The sequence below is a fragment of the Heterocephalus glaber genome, unplaced genomic scaffold (assembly GCF_053883595.1).
Source record: "Heterocephalus glaber isolate CG9 unplaced genomic scaffold, H.glaber_assembly_v1.0 deba00001673, whole genome shotgun sequence".
Classification (NCBI taxonomy): Eukaryota; Metazoa; Chordata; class Mammalia; order Rodentia; family Bathyergidae; genus Heterocephalus; species Heterocephalus glaber.
In genome coordinates, this window is record NW_028258410.1 from 632,821 (window position 1) to 643,361 (window position 10,541).

Here is a 10,541-nt window from a genome sequence, read left to right on the forward strand (position 1 = left end):
GATTCATAAATAATATTCTCCTGAAAGCATTATTCTACCTATAACTCTCTATGTTAAACCATCTCTTCATACTCTTAAATGAAATAAATAGGACACATATGTGTAAATACTGAGTAGTTTCTTTGGTGTGAAAAACTAAAAGTGTAAATAAGGGTCAAAATGTATAATTGCTATTGTGAAATAGGAATAAAAGGTCTAAAGGAGTAGGTGAAGTGGGAGGAGTAGGGGAAAGGAAAGAAGGGAAAAGAAAAAAAATGAGAAAAGAAAAAAATGGAAACAAAGTCTTTGTAAATAGGGAAGGGTGGAGGGAGTGAAGGAAGGGCAGGGGAAGTGGGAAAAATGAGAACCAAGATACATCATGTAAAGGTTCAAGGTCCCAATGATGAATGTAACTATATTGTATACCTAAAATGTACCAATAAACTTGATGGAAAAAAACACTATGAACATACTTTGATGGGCACAAAGTTTACTCAGTTTCATTCTAGCACCTGAACTGTGGCTGAGATACAAATTGAAAAAGCAAATAAGAAATTGAAATCAACTCTCGTAGAAATATTTTCAGGGGTTATTGAATGGTCAGTAATAATTAACTAAGTGCATGACATGCATTTCAAATATAATTCTGGATTCTAAGGTAGTCAATCTACAAAGATGTGCACACTATTAAATAAAGAACATTCATCTAAGTATCTAATCAATATTTAGTTAATCACCTGGCTGCATTTGAATTTGCAATGCAAAAACTCTAGAAGAACCTTGCTGGGCATATATAGATATTACCATATATTTCAGCAATGATACAACATTCTGTGAAAATGTTAATTATTTATTAAAACTGTACAAGTTAAAAGACACTGAAAACTTTTGTTTTGGTGTGTGCAATTACAAATAAATCATCCTTGTGTGAAAGCATCACATAAAGAAAATCAAATCTCAGAATCTCTGTTGGTTTTCAGAGTGGCATTTTTAGACACAGTTGCAGGTTTTCGGAAATTATGATGATCCAAAAATGTACGGGGAAAATACTTCTTCTAGAGACCACATTATAGGTTTCCATTGCCACATACTCTGAATTTACACAGCCCCTTTGTTGAGCAGCAGGACAATGGAAACATTGTTTAAAATATAAAATTCAGGTAAATTGTAGGGTTTGTGTGTCACCAAGCAATCCAGGGTTCTTTTGCATAATTTGAGTAGAAAGCATGAATCAGCAAACTGCAGGTCTGCTTTGGGCCCCAAGTTTTAATTGCTAACAGCCCTGGGACTTCAGTGCTCTGGGTTCCTGTGACCCACAGCTCATAGTGGTAGAGCTCTGGGCCCTACATTTCCAGTTCCTGAACTGTTGTCTGCACTGCTGACTGATGCTGCCAGTTGCTATCAGTCCATGCTGGTAACCCAGGCAATGCTACCATTTACTGCCACTCACAGGTTGTCAGTGGTCATCACCACCTGCCATCACTGCTGGGCACTGCAATATGTATCATTAGGTTAATATGGATTCATACACTCATCATGGAAAACAGTATGGAGGTTCCCCAGTGCGTGACAATTATAGTTACTCTATGACCTAGCAGTCTCACTCCTGGGGCTATGGCCAAGGGAAATGAAATCTGTATGTCTAAGAGACCTATGTCCCACCACATTTACTGCAGGACGCAGCTACAATGGCACTGTGGGCACATACAAAGTTATTTATGAACTTCGTCCCACAAAAGGATAAGGTCAACAAAACGCATATGAATATTAAGGAACAGACTACAGCCAAAGAGTGTGAGGCAGCTATCAGCAAAGAACACAGCTTCACGGACATCACCACTGTGTAGAGGAGAGGGTTGCAAAGTGCCACAAATCAGTCATAGGCCATCACTGCCAACATGAATGTTTCTGTCACCACAAAAAGGCAGGCTAAGAACTGCAGGATGCATCCTGTGAACGACATGGTTCTGTCTTCCACAGTCAGGTTTTCTAGTAGCTTGGGAGTCACTATGCTGGAGTAACAGAAATCAACAAAGGACAGGTGACTGAGGAAAAAGTACATGGGGATGTGGAGTCTGGGATTGACCCTGATGGTCAGGATCATGCCCAGGTTCCCCAGCACAGTGATGGTGTAGACGGCCAGGAACACCAAAAACAGCAGCACCTGGAGGACCGGATACTCAGAGAAGCCCAGGAGGATAAAGGTGACTCCAGAAGTCTGATTTTCTTGGGTCCTATGGACAAAAGGGAAAAGTTCGTACAAAGAAGTGAGAGCTAGTATTTGTAACTGAAAAGAGAAAGAAACAGTGGCCATTTTAGATCTCCATTGAAGAAATTGGCAGAAATTCTTGTTTTCCTCTTTTAATAGTATTTCAAAAGATAATGTTAACTTCTCATATATATATATATATATATATATATATATATATATATATATATATATGACTTTTTAAATGAATGGAATAATAACAAAGCTAAGTCAAGGAAAGAATAAATGGAAAGTAGCATGCTGTATTTGAAGGTACAGGACTCAGTAGCATCATATACACTTGTTGTCATAGAATGGCCACTCATTTTTGCCTGACTCTGAGATTAATGAAAATACTTTCACTAGAGAAAATGCACATAATAGTTCTTGCAGCTTCCCTCTTGATGTATTTTTTAATCTGTGAGAATTAACTGAGAACATTCAAAGTTGTATAATATAATCATCTTTACCAAATGGTGACTGCAACTTTTTATTGGTTGTTTAATTTTTCTTTTCCATGTTCTCAATTTTCTAGTAACTTAATACTTAACACATTCTGCAGTTATGCTTTAGCTGTATGTGGAACACTTTACTCATGTTTAACAATTTTTCACAATAGTAATGTAGTATGTTTAGTGTGATATTTCATTATTTTGAAAATATTCATCAGAAAAATATGTATGTCTTTAATGATAAAACACTTCAAGGAAAAATTAGTGAAAGGCTCTTCACTTTTCAACTTGACAAATTTTAGGTCGATGGGTCAAAGATAATAATGATGAAAATAATAGACAATTCAAATATATTTTGGACCATAGTAAAAATGTTTTCTACTTTCAGCTATGGATCAAGTTTAATCCTTTGGAATGTACAAAAGTAAAAACAGGGAATTATGTTAAAGAGCATATCATAACATTTCTTGGATATCCTTGATGGCATGAAATATTTCCTAAAGGAAAATTGAAAATAGTAATAATATAATACTCCATTCACCAGAAGAGAAGTAGAAATGTTGCTAATGAATTCAAGTGTTAAAATAAATAATATGACATGCGGTAGACAAACACCTTTATGCTTATTATGAGCATTATAATTTTTTTAAAGTTTGTGTAGTTAGAAAATTAGGCTCTATGTTTTGGTTTGAGTCTGTAGGTCCCCCCGAACCCTCATGCAGCCATAAGTGGGGCTTTTTCAGAGGTGTCTAGATCTACAGTGTGTGATGCTGGGATTAATCATGGTGCAGTGGTGGGACCAAGGGCACTAGCATTGAGGATGTGAGTCCCACCAACCTTAAGTATCCTGGATAAGATATAAGGGATAGAAAGGGCTGTGGTTATTCCTTGTTGTTTTGCTACCTTCTACCCAACATGAACTTTTTTTTCTCTGTGATGCCACTCTGCCATGGAGACAGCCAATTATGGACTAAAACCTCTACAAACTGTGAGTTAAAGAACACTTTCCTCCCTGAACTTATGTGTGTTGGGTATTTTGTCTCAGGAGTGGGAAAACTAATTAACATTGCACAGCATAGACATATATCAATAGGCGAGTGTGTTTGGGAATCTTTCTTTGTCCCAGCCCGTGGGTAAGTCAACGAAGACCCTAGAGGGGGAGCGAGGATGAGAAGGGACAGGGGACACGAGAGATGGAGACAAGACAGGTTTCTGATCAAGTCTCGTTTATTGCGGAAGCTGCTACAACATATATACTGTAGGGCTAGAGGGGAGGAGCGAGAGGAGGGTACTGGGGCTACTTCCTTGTTGCCGGGTAGATTTGCAGCAGGCCCGGATATGTCCGTAAAAGGCACTCAAGAGTTCTAGCGGGGGTCAAGGCCCCCCACAGGTCCTCCCTTTAAAATTATAATTATAAGAAAGGCGTCAGGAGAGCCAAGCCTGCGGGGGCTGAGCCTGTCTTGGGTCAGAGCAACATACTTGTCTGCACCGTGCACCTTACCCGTCATCGGTTAACCAGAGAATCAATGCTCTGGCACCTGTCTTAGGCGGCACACGAGGGCCTTTTTACAGCATGGCACGCTTGCTCAGTTGCCCGTCATTGGCTTGCCAGCCCTCTCACCAGGTACTCATCCTGATCAGCCATGGCTAACCGATTATAATGGACCTGTATGGGCGCTGTTTTTATTGCCTTGATTTGGGCTTTTAGGAAGGCCATGATTTTGTTATAAAGTATGGGCCCTAAAGAAATGAGCAAGAGTAGACCCAATAAGGGTCCCAGCAAAGGGAGGAGATAGGGGAGAAAACCATTGAGGCCAGTCCAAAGGGGATTTTGAATGAGTTCTTGTCATCTTCTGTTTAAATCTTCTTGAAGTTCGTGAATTTTTCCCTGACGATCCCAGATTTGTTGGCATAGAAACAGCAATGTTTATTTAAGGCTATGCAAATCCCTCCTTGTTCCGTTGTGAGGAGGTCCAGACCCCTTCTATTTTGAAGGACCACCTCAGCCAGGGAATCGATCTGATCTTGTATATCTGTAAGAGTGTTGGAGAGAGCTTGAACATCATTAATCAATTGGTTGGATAATTTGGCATAGGAGTGTAACGCCACCCCGACGCCAGCAGAGCCAGTGGCAAGGGCGCCAGACACCCCTAGCCCCACGAGCAAGGGGACCAGTGAGACGGCCCTTTTATGTCGCCCAGCAATATAGTCAAAGCTGGGCAAGGGCACTGGCTCATCTCCAGGAATAAGGGAGATGCCCGGGAGGACAGTCGCCACCACGCACAGCCCAGTCCAATTAGTGGGGAGGGAGATGAATGCCAAGCTCCCTCCACAGACGAGCACGTGACCCGGGGCAGGGCAAATGGCGGCAGGGCCATTAAGCACTACCGAGCAGAGAGAGAAATTTTGGACTCCAACACATATATCGAAGCTATTGTTGTGGCCCGAATTTAGATAACAAACTGAGGCATTGAACTGTACTGGCTGGACTCTGAAGGGCAGAGAAAAACTGCAATTGTAACTAGAACTGTTGACATAGTCAGTTTGGTCGACAACTGGCAAGGCGAGGGGCAGGGGTGTGCCAAGAGTCAAGCATAGCCAACAATCCGCAGCAAAGGCTGGGTTGAATGTATTGATCAAATGATAAGTGGCCTCTAGGACACTCAGGGTTTGGGAGTCAGGGTCTGGGCCTCGAGGTTTGGGAAGGACCAGTGGATGATAATTTAGGGAGGGATACATCTCTTGGATGATAGTCTCAAGTTGTTTTTGTACTCGCTCTTCCCTGAGCTGATCTGAAGGCCCACCACCATCAGATATATGGATTGGGGCCTGTGGTGGCCAGGAACAGCAACAGACCATGCAACAGATTCAGGGATGTCATCTCTTTAACCTGTAAGCAAAATTTCGTCCTGCAATGTAAACAAGGCTGGGCTGTAGATAAGAGAGTTAGGCTAACCTGATTAAGCTTTTGAAGATAACCAATGTGGACATACTACAATAACATATTCAGAACTTAACCAATATAAACATTTTGTAACAACATATTCAGTGCTTAAATATCAAGGACAACCAATACAATCAATTTATAACATATTTAGATAATATTCATTGTGATATGTCTCCCATAAGATTATATAATATAAAATTTACTAGGGGGTCCCTTTAATGAATTAAGACCAGAATAATCATTTTCTGGGTGGCCACTTCTATATTCATCAAAGGGAGTCCCCATCTTAAGTCATTTTGACAAACAAGAGTCTATATCTTCCTATTTTGTAACTCTCAATTGCAAATTGATTATTGCTTGTAATGCACATTACTTTCACAACATAAATTCCAATGGTACTTTGATCCATTAACAACCTGGAAAGGAAGGCATGTCTTTAATTCAGTCATATTTATCTGTAAATCAATTTAACAATAGGCGAATATCCTATGAAAGGGAAGGAACATATTGAGCTCAACTGTACGAACACAAACAACAGACAATAGACAAACATATAAGACAGTGTATAAAATTAGTGTGCACCCAAATATAACTAACCAAATTGAATTATACTATACTCTTGATGATTATTAGATTGTAATTGTAGGCGCCATTGTTAACTGGTTAAGATTGGACAATGTCAGGTCATCGGCATCATCAGCACGCCTATCGACTTGTTTTACTAGGTGTTCTGGGAGCCACCTGGCTGACTTCATTTCCTTGGAGTAAATACACACTGATCCTCGGCCCCAGATAAGTACAGGATCGGGCCCGTGCCATGAGTGGTCCAGGGGGTCTTTCCACATCACCGAGGCAAATTGTCGTTGCATCTCTGGTTGCCAGAAACGATTGGCTGCAGATAAACCTTTGGCATCCAAATTTAAGAAGTTAAGAATAAATAGTGCATGTGATATCAGGTTTCTAGGTGACCCCTTGATAGGGTACCATTCCCCTCTTTTTATTTTATCTAATGTAAATTTGAGTGTGAGGTTGGCTCTTTTTATAATGCCTTGTCCCTGTGGATTATATGGGATTCCCGTTATGTGTGTTATGTCTAATTGTTTGCAAAACTTTGAGAAGCCAGAACTGGCATAGCCTGGACCATTGTCTGTCTTAATTTGTTGTGGACATCTAAGTACTGAGAAGGCAACTAGAAGGTGGGCAATTACATGTTTAGTAGCCTCCCCGGATTGTAGGGTGGCAAATACAAATCCACTATATGTATTAATGTTGACATGTATATATTTAAAATTTCCAAATTTAGGGTAATGTGTGACATCCATATAGTGTATAACATACATTTGGGCCCAAGATTTACGTACAGCCTGAATAGCTGAAGCTACAAAGGACTGGCTCAATGGGCTGTACAATACCTGTAGAGTGTTTACCTAGCCCTTTGCCTGGAATGTACCCATTTTTAAACATCTGTGTAGTGACAATTTTATTAGGGCTAGAAATAATCATCTCCATTTGTGATAATAGGTCTCTCCCCCATAGATTAATGGGTAATCCTGAGATGATATAAGGTTGAATGGTGTCCTGATTACCATCTTGGTCTCTCCAGGTCAGATCTTTGGCACTTTGTTTAGGATTTTGACTCTGACCTATACCCCTGAGATGGGAGAGGGTGTCTTTTAATGGCCATGCCCGAGGCCAATTTTTTCCCTTGATGAGAGTTACATCAGCACCAGTGTCTACCAATCCAGAAAATTGTCTCCCATCCAACCACAAGGTCATGAGAGGCTTCTGGGCTGAAAGCATCTCCGACCAGTAGACATCAGATGAGCCGAATCCCTGGCTGCCTCGGGCGTTGTTAAGAGCCTTATTAGAGGTAGAGAGAAGGGGAAGGAGTAACAATTGAGCAAATCTTCGGCCTGATTGAATGGTGTTAATGACTTTGGAGGAAGAAACCATAACTCTAATCTCTCCAGAATAATCACTATCAATCACCCCCGGGTAGATCAGCAGCCCATCTATAGTGCTGTTGTTTTTGTCTATTACAAGCCCAAAGGTTTCCTTAGGCAGGGGCCCAAAGACCCCTGTCGGAAGGGCCTGTATCCCCATTTCTGGAGTCAATACTGTGTGGGCGGTGGAACTGAGGTCCAGTCCGGCACTTCTCGTTGTTGCTCTGAAGAGGTCTGGAATGGATTGTTGTTTGCTGGAGCAAAATTGAGCGCCCCGTAAATTTGTTTGGGTGGGGGGGCCCGGGGCTGGCCCCCTTTCCCGTTTCCCTGGTCCGGGTTATGGACAAGCGGGAGGGGCCAGCCTTGAGCGTCAGTCATGGACTTGTATTTATTTGTCCAATGTCTCCCTTTATTGCATCGAGGGCAAGGCCCCGGAGGTGTGGCCCTAGGGGCCGACGTCCTAGGGGCCTGACATTCTTTGGCAAAATGACCCGTTGTCTCGCACCGGAAACATTTGTTACCCGGGCGGTGTGACAAAGCGACAAAAACTGTTTGACCGTGTAACCCTGCATGGCGGCAGCCCTGGCAAGTCCCTGTTGGTAGGCAGTCCCAATTTCTGAGCAAAGGCGAATGTAACCTGAGAGATCAGTTTTCTTTTTATAAGGGCGGATGGCGGCCTGGCAAGCAGCATTAGCATTTTTAAAAGCAAGCTGTTTAACAAAATCTGTCCCGGTTTTTGTGTTCCCAAAAATCTGACCCGCTGTTGTGAGCAGGCGGTGAACAAAATCCGTGAAGGGCTCATCAGGCCCCTGTCGGATATTGGTGAGAGAAGTACTCACATCCCCTTTAGAAGGGAGCTTTCTCTAGGCTCTAGTGGCTGCGGTCTGAATCTGGGCATATAACCCCGCATCAAATTGCATCTGTTGATCATTGGTAGCATAGGCCCCATCCCCTAGAAGCATATCAAGTATCCAACCATTACCCGCCTGAGCATTGTGTCTAGCAGTATCTCAGCAATTTTCAATATATTCAGATTTCCATAATAAATAATCACCTCCTGTAAGGGTGGCGCGGGCCAGAGTCTGCCAATCAATTGGGGTGAGCCAATTTTCTGCCACCGATTCTAGAATAGCCATGGTGTAAGGTGCAGTGGCCCCGTATTGAGCTGTGGCCGTTTTAAGTTCTTTAATAACCTTGAAATCAAAACCACTATGGTGTCTCCACGCCTGTCCCTGTGCGTCAGCAGTCTCAGTTACAGGAAAGACTTCCACAGTTTCAAGTTTTAGGGGTACCCTTGATCCAGATGGCACCCTGGGGGTCGCCCCTCTAATGGGGGGTCGTGGCTTAAAGGTGTCTTTTCTACGGACATTTTTATGGGCTTTGCCTGTTCTTAAGCCTTCAAGCTGGGTAATAAGGTCTTGATGTTCCTTTTCTAACCTTATCTGTTTTTTTAGAAATTCTATTTTGTCCCAGAGTTCCTTTTGGGGATCAACAACAGGGCATGTCAAAGCGGGCGCAATGGGAGTGTTGGGTTCTGGAAGATAAGGAGGCGGACATTGAACTACGGGTGGCCAATCAGGATTGCGATATCTGGTGGCCTCCTCCTCAAGATTGGTCCAGTCAGCCTCCCCCGGACCGTTCTGTGGGAAGGGGAGGTTTCTGAAGTGTCGGAGGGAAGGCTTCAAGGCTGGTTCCTCCTTAACAGGCGGGGCGGGGTTAGAGGCAGGGGCTGAAAGAGCGGGGGGCGGAAGCTGAGGAGTGCCGAAGCTTTTTTTTTAAAAGGCTTGGAAGAGGCAGAGCCCGCCTGTAAGCCCTCATCAATAACATTTTGTTTTTCCTTGTCTAAGTCATCGTCGCTATCAAAAGACATCAAGTCTTCTCCTTCATCCTTTGAAGGAGTCCCGTCCCGCAGGGGCTCGGGCCTCGGCGCCATCTTGGCGTCCCGCAGGGTATTTACAAACTCCTCACTCCGAGGGAGAGTGATCAACCCTTCCTCCGATAGGAGAGCTATCTCCCCGACCTGGATGGCTTGAGCCACCACCGGATCTTTGGTTTTCTGAGAGATAATGTCATTAATAAGATTGCAATAAGAAAATGCAGTGATCGGGACCTTTCCTGGTCCGCAAGTAGCATAATAATCTTTAAGGGCCTCCCCTACTCTTTTCCATCACCTCTCGTCAATGGTACCCTCGGCGGGAAATCAAGGGCAGAGATCTCTAATATAATCAAAAAATTTCAGCAATTGTTTGACTGTAACCTTTACCCCTCGTGCCTGTAATGTCTCCTTGAGACCTTGCACGAACAATTCGTGCTGACTAATGCCCTGTCCCATAATCGCTGCTCAACTTACCGAGGTGCGAAAAAGACGGCAGGTTTACGTCAATTGCAAGCCTCTCCTGTGTCGAGTGTGCTCTTTGTTCCTCAATCTTAATCTTAGGGCCCCTGAGCAGCGTCCTTCACTGGATCCCCCGTTCTCTGGCCGCACGTTGGGCGCCACTTGTCCCGGCCCGCAGGTAAGTCAACGAAGACCCTAGAGGGGGAGCGAGGATGAGAAGGGACAGGGGACACGAGAGATGGAGACAAGACAGGTTTCTGATCAAGTCTCGTTTATCGCGGAAGCTGCTACAACATATATACCGTAGGGCTAGAGGGGAGGAGCGAGAGGAGGGTACTGGGGCTACTTCCTTGTTGCCAGGTAGATTTGCAGCAGGCCCGGATATGTCCGTAAAAGGCACTCAAGAGTTCTAGCGGGGGTCAAGGCCCCCCACATTTCTTCCTTACACAATAGTAATACTGTTGAACTTCTCATTTAATTCCTAATCTAAGATCATCACTACATTTTCCCATTCTTCTGTAAATTTTCCCATTACATTATGTCTTCCAGGGGCTGGGGATTTAGCTCAGTGGTTCTACCGCCTGCCTTGCAAGTGCAAGGACCTGAATTCTATCCCCGGAACCAAAGAAAAAAATTA

General features: G+C 43.3%; 1 pseudogene; it reads right to left on the bottom strand.

Moving 5' to 3' along the window:
• Positions 1-1,630: 1,630 nt before the first annotated feature.
• On the bottom strand, positions 1,631-2,293 carry LOC147822056 (olfactory receptor 5D3-like; annotated as a pseudogene).
• Between the last annotated feature and the right edge of the window lie 8,248 nt (positions 2,294-10,541).